At 44.5% G+C, this 12,190-nt stretch overlaps 1 protein-coding gene and 1 non-coding gene across 5 annotated transcripts in view; one reads left to right on the top strand and one right to left on the bottom strand.

Moving 5' to 3' along the window:
- Positions 1–12,190, top strand: part of LOC124802954 (pyroglutamylated RF-amide peptide receptor-like) — a 523,445-nt gene that overhangs the window by 283,482 nt on the left and 227,773 nt on the right. The gene's annotated exons all lie outside the window — the stretch shown is intronic.
- On the bottom strand, positions 1,876–1,950 carry Trnas-cga. Its single transcript has one exon. It is a non-coding gene; the product is annotated as a tRNA-Ser (tRNA).

The raw sequence follows: 12,190 nt of genomic DNA on the forward strand, positions 1-12,190 counted from the left end.
TTTACGACCCTAGTAATGTTTCTCTAAATTCCTTAGTCGTCTACAGTCTGAATAATCGCTAAGGACCCCAAATACTCGAAAAGTGTTCTAGAATTAGTCGCTGTAGCATTTTGGTGCAGATTTTTTTAAACAAATGTGTTCATTTTCCCTGTAACGCTTCCGAAATATTCGCCTTTCATAACGTATTTTTCACGTGATCGTCGCATTTCTTATCACCTATTACTTTTGTCTGGCCAGTTTTGATGTGGCCCACCACGAGTTTCTCTCTTGTGCCAGCCTCTCCAAATTTCACAGTACCACTTCCATCCAAGGTCCTAAATTATTCGTTAAACGTATTCCAATCTCTGCTCCCTCTAGTAATGCGGAGCTTATTCCCGGACACCTCAACACATGTCCTATCATCCTATTCCATCTTCATATCAGTCTTTTCCATGCGTTCATTTCTTCGACGATTCTGCGAAGAACCTCCTCATTCCTTATTTTATCTGTGCACCTGATTCTAAACAATCTTCTCTACCACTATATCTCAAATGCTTCGATTCTCTTCTGTTCCCGTTTTCCGCGAAATGCTGTGTTCAAAATGGACAGTGTCATAAATTTATTCAAATGTTTCAGATGGCTCTAAGCACTATGGGACTTAACATCTGAGATCATCAGTCCCCTGGACTTAGAACTACGTAAACCTAACTAACCAAAGGACATCACACACATCCAAGCCCGAGGCAGGATTCGAACCTGCGACAGTAGCAGCCGCGTGGTTCCAGACTGAAGGGCCTAGAAGCGCTCGGTCACAGCGGCCAGCCATAAATTCATTCCTATGTTTGGTGCCAATAGGTTTCACTTGATCAAGATGTCCTCTCAGGGTGTGCTAGTCTGCTTTCTATATCCTCCTTGCTTCGGTAGTTGTTTTGCTTCCAAGGTAGCAGTATTTCTTAGCTTCGTCTTTTCATTATAACCAATTTTAATCTTAAGTTTCTCCCTATTCTCATGTACGCTCCTTCTCATTACTTGCGTCTTTCTGGGTGTGCTCTTAATCCATATTATGTACTCATTAGACTGTATTTTTTTTCCATTCAACAGAGCCTGTAATTCTTCTTCACCTCCACTGAGGATAGCAATGTCATCAGCGAGTCCTTTCACCCTGAATTTTAATCTCATCTTGAACCTGAATGTTAATTCCGTCATCCCTTCTTCACTGTATATGAGTAGAATCAGATTTTCACTCTGCAGCGGAGTGTGCGCTGATATGAAACTTCGTGGCAGATTAAAACTGTGTGCCCGACCGAGACTCGAACTCGGGACCTTTGCCTTTCGCGGGCAAGTGCTCTACCAACTGAGCTACCGAAGCACGACTCACGCCCGGTACCCACAGCTTTACTTCTGCCAGTATCTCGTCTCCTACCTTCCAAACTTTACAGAAGCTCTCCTGCTAACCTTGCAGAACTAGCACTCCTGAAAGAAAGGATATAGCGGAGACATGGCTTAGCCACAGCCTGGGGGATGTTTCCAGAATGAGATTTTCACTCCGCAGCGGAGTGTGCGCTGATATGAAACTTCCTGGCAGATTGAAACTGTGTGCCCGACCGAGACTCGAACTCGGGACCTTTGCCTTTCGCGGACAAGTGCTCTACCAACTGAGCTACCGAAGCACGACTCACGCCCGGTACCCACAGCTTTACTTCTGCCAGTATCTCGTCTCCTACCTTCCAAACTGTACAGAAGCTCTCCTGCGAACCTTGCGGAACTAGCACTCCTGAAAGAAAGGATATAGCGGAGACATGGCTTAGCCACAGCCTGGGGGATGTTTCCAGAATGAGATTTTCACTCTGCAGCGAAGTGTGCGCTGATATGAAACTTCCTGGTAGATTAAAACTGTGTTCCCGACCGAGACTCGAACTCGGGACCTTTGCCTTTCGCGGGCAAGTGCTCTACCAACTGAGCTACCGAAGCACGACTCACGCCCGGTACCCACAGCTTTACTTCTGCCAGTATCTCGTCTCCTACCTTCCAAACTTTACACAAGCTCTCCTGCGAACCTTGCAGAACAAGCACTCCTGAAAGAAAGGATACAGTGGAGACATGGCTTAGCCACAGCCTGGGGGATGTTTGCAGAATGATGGTAGGGCACTTGCCCGCGAAAGGCAAAGGTCCCGAGTTCGAGTCTCGGTCGGGCACACAGTTTTAATCTGCCAGGAAGTTTCTTGTATATGAGTAATTTGAACAGTAGGCACGAAAGACTGCATCCGTATTTACACCCTTTTTAAAGCGAGAACATGGTCTTCCAGTGTTACTGTTTTCTCTTCGTTCTCACACATATCGGGTATTACCCTTCTTTCCCTGTAGCTTAGCCGGCCGCAGTAGCCGAGCGGTTCTAAGCGCTACAGTGTGGAACCACGGGACCGCTACGGTCACAGGTTCGAATCCTGCCTCGGGCATGGATGTGTGTGATGTCCTTAAGTTAGGTAGGTTTAAGTAGTTCTAAGTTCTAGGGGACTGATGACCTCAGAAGTCCCATAGTGCTCAGAGCCACTTGAACATTTTGTACCCTGCAGTTTATCGCTATTTTTCTCAGAATTTCGAAGACCTTGCTCCTTTTTACATTGTTCAACACTTTTTCCACGTAGAAAATCCTATGAACGTTCTTCATTTATCATCAGACTTGCATCCATTATCGCTGATGATGACGATGCTTTTGACTTGCGGGGCGCTCAACGGCCTGGTTAACAGTACCCTCACAAATCCCCAGTCTTTTCTCTGTCCAGTCTCGCCACTTTCCCGAATGATGATGAAATGGCGAGGACAACACTGACACCCAGCCCCTGGAGGAGAAAATCCCCGACCCGGCCGGGAATCGAACCCAGGACGACGTTATCCAGAGGCAGCAACAGTAAACACTGGACAACGAGCTGCGGGCGCTTTAGTTATCAAGTGTAACGCCAGGACTGCTTTTTTGGGGGCTTTTCGTTTCCTAAGGCCAAACAGATCTTCTCGTCAGCTACTTGGATGCATCAGCTGTTTAGCTGACTGTGCGATAGTTCTCGCACTCATCAGATCTTGCTAGCTTTCCGAAAGTCTGATGGTATGTCGCCAGTCTAAAGTTTCTACACATCACCCTGAAGAGTCTAGTTGTTGTCACTTACCCCGAAGGTTTTAGAAACTGCGCCAGAATGTTATCCACCCGCCGGCCGGAGTGGCCGTGCGGTTCTAGGCGCTACAGTCTGGAGCCGAGCGACCGCTACGGTCGCAGGTTCGAATCCTGCCTCGGGCATGGATGTGTGTGATCTCCTTAGGTTAGTTAGGTTTAATTAGTTCTAAGTTCTAGACGACTGATGACCTCAGAAGTTAAGTCGCATAGTGCTCAGAGCCATTTTGTTATCCATCCCTTCTGCTCTTTTAAATTCGGACTCAAATAGTGAATCCCCTATCTCATCCATATTTACTCCAGTTGTTTTTTTATCACGTCATCAGTTCCTCTCCATCATACAGGCCTTCAGTATATTCTTACCACTATACCCCCTACATATTTATACTATGAGTTCCCGTCTTGACTTTCGTGATAAACCACAAGCCACGGACATAATAAACCACCGCGCACGGCAGTACAGCGTCGGCCAGGGAAGTAAATATGGCTGACGGTCCGAAGAACTGGCAGCCGCGAGAAAGCGTATAAATACGCTTCATGGGCAATTAGCAGCTCACAGGCGGCGCGCGCTCGCTTCTTCAGCCCTGTCGCTATTAATCATAACATAAATACATCTGAGCTGTCCCTGTGGCCGACGGAACCAAGGTACGATTCTAAATGATTCCCCCAACAACGGTGCGGCGTTATTGTGGCAGTACGGCTGATGATTTTTATTCGTTTTATTCACAGGCACTTGCTGAAACATGTCCATTGACCTTGTACATGCATGCTACTGTCTCGAAAAAAAGATTAAAAGGAATTTCTCTGGGTTTGCATGGAGAATGTAGACTTAATGAAACTGTCTTTCCAGTTGACTTCCTCACATATTAATACCATAATTTGTTTATGTTATGTCATGTGACACTTACTTTTGTTATTTAATTTCAGTTCACTTAAGGACATATACGGACAGTATTAAGGTGGATCTGTACTAGCTCACTAGGGTTGCAACAGGAGCATGATGAAGAAATGAAACATCCAAAACCGTTACTGATTGCTTCTCTGTAAATTGTCTATCAGATTAGATTAGGTTAGATTAGATTAATACTAGTTCCATGGATCATGAATACGATATTTCGTAATGATGTGGAACGAGTCAAATTTTCCAATACATGACATAATTAAGTTAATTTAACAATATAATTAAGTTAATATAACAACTTTTTTATTTATTTATTTATTTAATTTATTATTTTTGTGTTTGGTATTTTTTCTTTTTTTCTTAATTTATATCTAAAAATTCCTCTATGGAGTAGAAGGAGTGGTCATTCAGAAATTCTTTTAATTTCTTCTTCAATACTTGTTGGTTATCTGTCAGACTTTTGATACTATTTGGTAAGTGACCAAAGACTTTAGTGGCAGTATAATTCACCCCTTTCCGTGCCAAAGTTATATTTAATCTTGAATAGTGAAGGTCATCCTTTCTCCTAGTATTGTAGTTATGCACACTGCTATTACTTTTGAATTGGGTTTGGTTGTTAATAACAAATTTCATAAGAGAGTATATACACTGAGAAGCTACTGTGAATATCCCTAGATCCTTAAATAAATGTCTGCAGGATGATCTTGGGTTGACTCCAGCTATTATTCTGATTACACGCTTTTGTGCAATAAATACTTTAGACCTCAGTGATGAATTACCCCAAAATATGATGCCATGCGCAAGCAATGAGTAAAAATAGGCGTAGTAAGCTAATTTACTAAGATGTTTAACACCAAAATTTGCAGTGACCCTTATTGCATAAGTAGCTGAACTCAAACGTTCAGCAGATCATCAATGTGTTTCTTCCAATTTTATCTCTCATGTAACTTACTAAAACATAGTTCCGACAATTCGGTGCAGGGCAGTAACAGTACCGCTCTGGGGAAAGCAAATATGTGAAACTGATTGTTTCATTCGATATCGCTATGCAATGTCAGGCCTAGACATTTGAACGACTTGACTGTGTCCAGCAGGGCACTACTAATGCGAGAGCTGAACAACAGGTTTCTTTTTCCTACTTACATATTCCCACATTTAGAGCTGCACTGAAGAGCCAAAGGAACTGGTACACGTGCCTAATATCGTGTCGGGCCTCCGCGAGCATGCAGAAGTGCCGCAACACGACGTGGCATGGACTCGACTAGTGCCTGGAGGTAGTGCTGGAGGGAACTGACCTCATGAATCCTGCAGGGCTGTCCATAAATCCGTAAGAGTACGAGGGAGTGGAGATCTCTTCTGAACAGCATCTTGCAAAGCATCCCAGATATACTCAATAATGTTCATGTCTATGGAGTTTGGTTGCCAGCGAAAGTGTTTAAACTCAGATCAGTGTTCCTGGAGCCACTCTGTAGCAATTCTGGATGTGTGGGGTGTCGCATTGTCCTGGAAGAATTGCTCAAGTCCGTCGGAATGCACAATGGACATGAATGGATGAAGCTGATCAGACAAGATGCTTACGTACGTGTCACCTGTCAGAGTCGTATGTAGATGTATCAGAGGTCTCATATCAATCCAACTGCACATGACCCACACCATTACAGAGCCTCCACCAGCTTGGACAGTCCCTTGCCGTTCATTACACCAACTAGAAATTTTATCTAGGTCATCTGTCTTCCTATAGTCATTCAACATCTAGAAATATCCAATTTGCCCTTCTTCAGTCTTTCGCAGTATATCATGTGAGATAAGGGCAAGCGCCAGCTGTGGTGGCCGAGCGGTTCTAGGCACTTCAGTCTGGAACCACGCTGCTGCTATAGTCGCAGGTTCGAGTCCTGCCTCGGGCATGGATGTGTGTGACGTCCTTGGGTTAGTTAGGTTTAAGTAGTCCTAAGTCTAGGGGACTGATAACCTCAGAGCCATTTAAACCATTTTAAAAGGTCAAGCTGGTTTCGCACGAGCAATGCTTTATAAAACTATGCTGATTCTTGGATATAAGCCTCTCAGTCTCAAGAAAATTTATTGTATTCGAACTGAAAATGTGTTCAAGGAATCTGCAGCAAACAGAGGTTAGCGATATTGATCTGTTACTTTGCGGGTTCGTTCTTTTCTCTTCTCATATACTGGAGTCACGTGCGCATTTTTTCCAGTAGCTTGGGACTTCGTGCTGGGGGAGAGATTCGTGATAAATACAGGGCCAATACCGTAGAGCACTCCGTAAAACCGAATTCAGATTACAGGGCCAATACCATAGAGCACTCCGTAAAAACGAATTCAGATTCCATTCAGATCTGGTGACTTATTTGCTTTCAAATCTTTCAGTAGTTTCTCTACGCTAGAGTTGCTTAATTTTATGTCGTCCATAAGGAATTCTGTCCGATGGTCAAATGACGGTATGTCTGTATGATTCTCCTGCGAGAACGATTTCTTGAACGCGAAATTTGAAGCTCCGGATTTCATTTTTCTGTCCAACTGCCACATCAGACTGGTCAACTAGGGACTGAGTGGAAGCCTTGACATGCTTAGCGATTTTAGATAGGGCCAGAATTGGGTTCTCTGCCAAATCTTTGGTTAAGCTACGACGGTGATAGTTGTATGCTTTTGCGCATGGATCTTTTCACAGAATCACGAAACTCTATTAACCTTTACTTGTCGTAGTTTGTGCTTTCTCTTGTGAACCGTGAGTGCAACAACCTCTGCTTCGTCAGCACCTTCCGGATTTCGTTATTAAGCCATGCTTGTTCTTTCTCATCCTTTATCCACAGCTCTTCAGACCACAATTCACAGTCTGCTTGATCTCAACATCATGATCGCTAATCCCCTTTCTGTACTGGCATTATCTTTAAGATCCGGCCTATTTTTAGCTACAAGATCTAAGATACGAGGGTCAGTCAAATAAAAACCTTAAATTTTTTTTAAAAATATTATTTATTGTGCAGACGTGGTACAAAGCTGTATCACTTTTCAACATAATCTCTCCCACGCTCAATGCAAGTCCTCCACTGCTTACAAAGTGCATAAATTCCTTTAGAAAAAAATTCTTTTGGCAGTCCGCACAACCACTCATGCACCGCGTGGCGTACCTCTTCATCAGAACGGAAATTCTTTCCTTCCACTGCGGCATTTGAGTAGTCCAAACATGAAAATCATTTGGGGCAAGGTCTGGTGAGTATGTTGGATGAGGAAGACACTCAAAATGCAGGTCTGTGATTGTTGCAACTGTTGCACGGGTAGTGTGGTGCCTTGCCGCTTTGGCCGTGCGGTTCTAGGCGCTTCAGTCTGGAACCGCGTGACCGCTACGGTCGCAGGTTCGAATACTGCCTCGGGCATGGATGTGTGTGATGTCCTTAGGTTAGTTAGGTTTAAGTAGTTCTAAGTTCTAGGGGACTGATGACCACAGATGTTAAGTCCCATAGTGCTCAGAGCCATTTGAACCTTGCATTGTCATGTTGCAAAAGAACACCTGCTGACAGCAATCCAAGTCGCTTTGATTTGATTGCAGGCCGTAGATGATTTTTTAGGAGATCTGCGTATGATGCACTGGTGACAGTGGTCCCTCTAGGCATGTAATGCTCCAAAATGACGCCTTTTTCGTCCCAAAAGAGAGTCAATATAGTCTTCCCTGCTGATAGTTCTGTTCGAAACTTCTTTGGTTTCGATCATGAGTAACGGCGCCATTCCTTGCTCGCTCTCTTCGTTTCCGTTTGGTGGAAGTGAACCCAAGTTTCGTCCCCAGTAACGATTCTTGCAAGGAAGCCATCACCTTCTCGTTCAAAGCGCCGAAGAAGTTCTTCACAAGCATCAGCACGTCGTTCTCTCATTTCAGGAGTCAGCTGCCGTGGCACCTATCTTGCTGTCACTTTGTGAAACGAGCATATCGTGCACAATGTGGTGTGCTGACCCATGACTAATCTGTAAGCGTGCTGAAATGTCATTCAGTGTCACTCGGCGGTTTTCCTTCACTATGGCTTCAACTGCTGCAATGTTCTGTGGAGTCACAACTCGTTGTGCCTGACCTGGACGAGGAGCATCTTCCACTGAAGTCACACCATTTGCGAACTTCCTACTCCATTCGTAGACTTGCTGCTGTGACAGACATGCATCACCGTACTGAACCTTGATTTGTCGATGAATTTCAATAGGTTTCACATTTTCACTGTTGTGAATTGGCAGAAGCCAATTCACGGAGTTTGGAGGAAGCCGAAAGGCACGCGTTTAAACTCACGCAGGCTGGCGTGAGGTCTGAAAAATGACAAGGAATTATAGTAGCCAAAAATAGTACATAGCTTCTGGAATACTTAACTTTAATCCACAATTGGTGTACATCGCTCTTGACGGTACATTAATAACAATCTCAATATAAACTGGTAATGGCGCCTTGCTAGGTCGTAGCAAATGACGTAGCTGAAGGCTATGCTAACCATCGTCTCGGCAAATGAGAGCGTATTTGTCAGTGTAGCATCGCTAGCAAAGTCTGCTGTACAACTGGGGCGAGTGCTAGGACGTCTCTTTAGACCTGCCGTGTGGCGGCGCTCGGTCTGCAATCACTGACAGTGACGACACGCGGGTCCGACGTATACTAGCGGACCGCGGCCGATTTAAAGGCTACCACCCAGTAAGTGTGTTGTCTGGCGGTGACACCACATGCACTACGCAAAAACTGAATAACAGAACGCTGTACTCCCTGGTGCAAGTCGCAAGTGGGGCAGCCATCTTTATACTGATACTGCGACGGTATGTGTGCATCTGCACAATGCAGCCACCTACAGGCCATTCTGCACGCTGTTTGTAGCACGCTTGCCAACTTACAGGGTAACGGCGCGAAATTTCGATTTGTTATTACAAATTTAAGGTTTTCGTTTGACTCACCCTCGTATTTCCACGGTGCGTGGGCTACCGGCTAGGTTCCCAAGACAGTTTTCATAAAATGTGTTCAAAAATATTTCGCGCGACGCTCTGTTGTACCCTCCGTAATGAATCCATAGACACCCCGGTCTATACTTGGTAGGTTAAAGTCGCCTCAAACTAGTATTGCATGACCTGGATATATACACGCTACTGAAGGTAGAATTTCTTTGAATCACCTGTCACAGAGGAATCGGGTGGCCAGTAAAAACATAAAAAAGACTTGTTTTCACCTAGACCTGTTACATGCGACCACGTAACTTCACTGTCACACTCCACTTCGATCTCAGCAGAGACAATATTTTTGTCAACTACAATGAACAATCCCCATCCTACGGCCTCCAATTCGTCTTTCCGGTATACGTTGCACGACTCGTTAAATATCTCAGAGCTTCCCCCTCCGGTTTTCAGCCAGGTCCCAGTCCCAAGAATAATCTGAGTGCGAGAACTTTCCTGGAGGGCAGTAAATTCGGAAACTTTGATACGAATACTTCGACAGCTTATTTGTAAAATCTGGACAGTCGAAGTGTCTTTACTCTGAACACGGTCTGACTTTCCTTGCTGCCTATCGACTGGCGAATGTTCATCAGAGTACCTAAAACTACCTTCCACGATTTAGTTTCATCTGAAAAGAAGTAAACTGGTACGGCATTGTTGGCCGAGAGACGCCAAGGTCTAGTTACATATGAAATCAACACTTACGGCACAGTCAGCTTCTTCATATGCAGAACTTCGTTCACAATATTGTGCACCTGTTCACAGGAGATGGGCATCGTTTCAAAAGTCTTAGAAATCTTAATTCGATGGTCTTCCTTTAAAACACCACGTATCTAGTGGACATTTCACCAAATTGAATCTGGAGGGTGGTAAGCTTGAAACTAAACCCTGCACGTTTACCCTTTTCGTGATTTTGAGAACAGTTACAAGAATCACAATTACCAGCCTCGCCACTTTAAGGTAATTCCTGCTATCTCCAAAATTTGTACTGGCATTTACAGTTTTATTGTGCTCTCTTAATTTTTTTTTTATAAGAGCAATGGCAGTGACGTTGAAATCCCAATGCGCTCCGTCGTAAGAATATTCACCTCATTTATGTTTTTCGTTAGCCACTAAGGGTGGAATTTACTTTCAATGGTCGTCTATTTCAGAGGAACCCCCAATGCATGCATTTCTCTCAGTCTTAACGAGTTCGCTGACCCATGGCCACTTTCTTGTGAGGAGGCGGTTGTTCCGCACTGGAATTTAGAATCGCTGGACCAGGCAGCGGAATTTAATTAGTTGCGAGTCATCTGCTGTCCCCAGCACCAGCGCCATCTCATCTCATTAGGCGAATATCGGCGGACCTATCCAAGTTCTCGAGGAGAGTGCAGTTTAATTAGGCCGTTGTTATTAGTGAACACTCCATCTGCCAAATGTTATGTTGCTCATTTGTTTTTTCCGTGAAATATAAACTAAACGATATGAACTCGTTTGGAGTGGGAATATTCCACCAGGCTGTATTTAAAATATTTCATTTATACTATTACACTGAAGCGCGAAAGAAACTGGTACAGGCATGCGCATTAAAATACAGAGGTCTGTAAACAGGCAGATCAGTTACTGCTGTTACAGTGGCAAGTTATCAAGATTTAAGTGAGCTTGAACGTGGTGTTGTAGTCGACGCACGAGCGATGGGACACAGCATTTCCGAGGTAGCAATGAAGTGAGCATTCTCCAGTACGACCATTTCAAGAGCGTACCGTGAGTATGAGGAATCGCTTGGCAGGGGAAAGATCCTGCAAGAAGGGTACCAACGACGACTGAAAAGATTCGGTCAACTAGTCAGAAGTGCAACTCGTCCGCAAATTCCTGCAGTTATCACTGCTGGGCCATCAACAAGTGTCAGCATGCGAACCATTCAACGATATGGGCTTTCTGAGCCGAAGAACCACTCGTGTACCCCTGATGACTGCACGACACAAAGCTTTGCGCCTCGCTTGGATCATTCAACGCCGACATTGGACTGTTGATGACTGGAAACAAATTGCCTGGTCGGACGAGTCTCGTTTAAATTGTGCCGAGCGGATGGACAGGTATGGAAACAACCTCATGAATCCATGGACCTTGCATGTAAGTAGGGGACTGTTCAAGCTGGTGGAGGCTCTATAGTAGTGTGGGACGTGTTCAGTTGGAGTGATACGGGACCGCTGATACGTCTAGATACGACTTTGACAGGTGACACGTATGTAAGCATCATGTCTGATCACCTGCATCAATTCATGTCCATTGTGCATTTCGATGGATTTGGAGAATTCCAGCAGGACAGCGCGACACTCCACACGTCCAGAATTGCTACAGAGTGGGTCCGGGGACACTGATCTGAGTTTAAACACATCCGCTGGCCATCAAACTCCCCGGACTTGAACATTATTGAGCATATCTGGGATGCCTTCCAACGTACCTCTACCTCTTACGGGTTTATGGAGAGCCCTGCAGGATTCATGGTGTCAGTTCCCTCCAACACTACTTTAGACATTGGTCGAGCCCATGCCAAGTAGTGTGCCCTACATTCTATTTCCAGGTGTACCAGTTTCTTTTTCCCTTCGGTGTAATTTCAGGCACTGCCCAGTCTCAAGTGCTTCTATACTAACAGATGTGGATACTTCGTTATCATTTCGTTAAAAAGAAGCGCCTGCCTTGAAAACGATGCGTCGGCATCTGTTACTATAGATTCACTTGAGAAATGGCAGTGTCCAATACTAGAAGTGCAAATAAAACATTTTAAACACAGTCTAGTGGAACAATGTCTTCTATATGATTTACCGAGGCTCTGAGGCCCACTCAGAAGAAACTGATCGATATAAACTCATCCAGCTTAAAGAATAGTCACTGATAATAAGGAGCCAACAGTAAGTATAACGTTTGGAAACAAATAGGCAGATTGGTTGGACATAAATGCTTGTCTTCTTTTCTCTCACATCAGGTTGCGAAAAATGAAACGTGTAGTCAAAAGAGTTGCCTTTATATTCATCCGTAGTACTTTGTCTTTCGCAGTATCTAAGATGGAACAGCACTTAACACTACATCTCAGGATTATGCTGAAGACGTTGGTCTTTGTTACAACCGTGCTATTGGTTCACCGTTCGCCACCGTTGGCGACAGCATGAGAAACTATATATTTGTACGACATATCAGTTAGCATCCGT

Source organism: Schistocerca piceifrons, chromosome 6 (assembly GCF_021461385.2).
Source record: "Schistocerca piceifrons isolate TAMUIC-IGC-003096 chromosome 6, iqSchPice1.1, whole genome shotgun sequence".
Taxonomy (NCBI): Eukaryota; Metazoa; Arthropoda; class Insecta; order Orthoptera; family Acrididae; genus Schistocerca; species Schistocerca piceifrons.